The sequence below is a fragment of the Ostrea edulis genome, chromosome 4, assembly GCF_947568905.1.
Source record: "Ostrea edulis chromosome 4, xbOstEdul1.1, whole genome shotgun sequence".
NCBI classification, from domain to species: domain Eukaryota; kingdom Metazoa; phylum Mollusca; class Bivalvia; order Ostreida; family Ostreidae; genus Ostrea; species Ostrea edulis.
Window position 1 is genome coordinate 85,681,075 of NC_079167.1, and position 797 is coordinate 85,681,871.

A 797-nucleotide genomic window follows, 5' to 3' on the forward strand; every position below is an offset into this window, starting at 1 on the left:
CTTAACAATCGGCATGAAACACCCCAGACAGGATTCGACCCAACGATAGGTTGCATTGGCAAACTAGATCGTTATAACAACCATAGAATTTGCTAAATGCTGATTTTAAACGAGACTGTTGGAACCCCTGCACCATCAACTTGTTTGTCAGTAGCCTGCTTCGATTTAAAGACTGACCATACGCAGAACAAGCTCTTTCGTATCGAATGAGTTGAGAGATGTAAACACCATATGGAGGTGATAATGGAATACGGGAAGTTGATGATTTAAAGCCAAAGAATTGAAAATCAGTTGATATACTTTGAGGTTGCTATAATAGATTAATGAACAATATCCATTTGTCCTACCTCGGTTTCCTCACAAGTGACAAAGCGATAGTGTTGAAGTATGTACACAATGGCACATTTAGCCTCCATGGCGGCGAGACGTTGTCCTATACAGTTTCTGGGGCCATGACCAAACGGAAGGTAGGCGTACGGATGACGGTTAGCTTTGTTTTCAGGAGAAAATCTGAAATTACAGTAATTCAAGAATCATATAACTTAACTTTTTACGATTCCTCTTTATAGTAAAAGATTGAACAGTTAACAAAGTTTTCTATAATTTGTAAATTAAAAAGAAGTCATAGATAAGAATTTTCAGCAATCTTTGTGATTAAAATACGCTTATGAAGAGAAAGGATATGTTCAGTAACACGAACTCGAATATCACAACTACAATGTAAAAGTAATTCTTGTTATCAAAACATCAGGCATATCATTCGTACCAGAAATGGAAGGCGATACATTTTTATGATT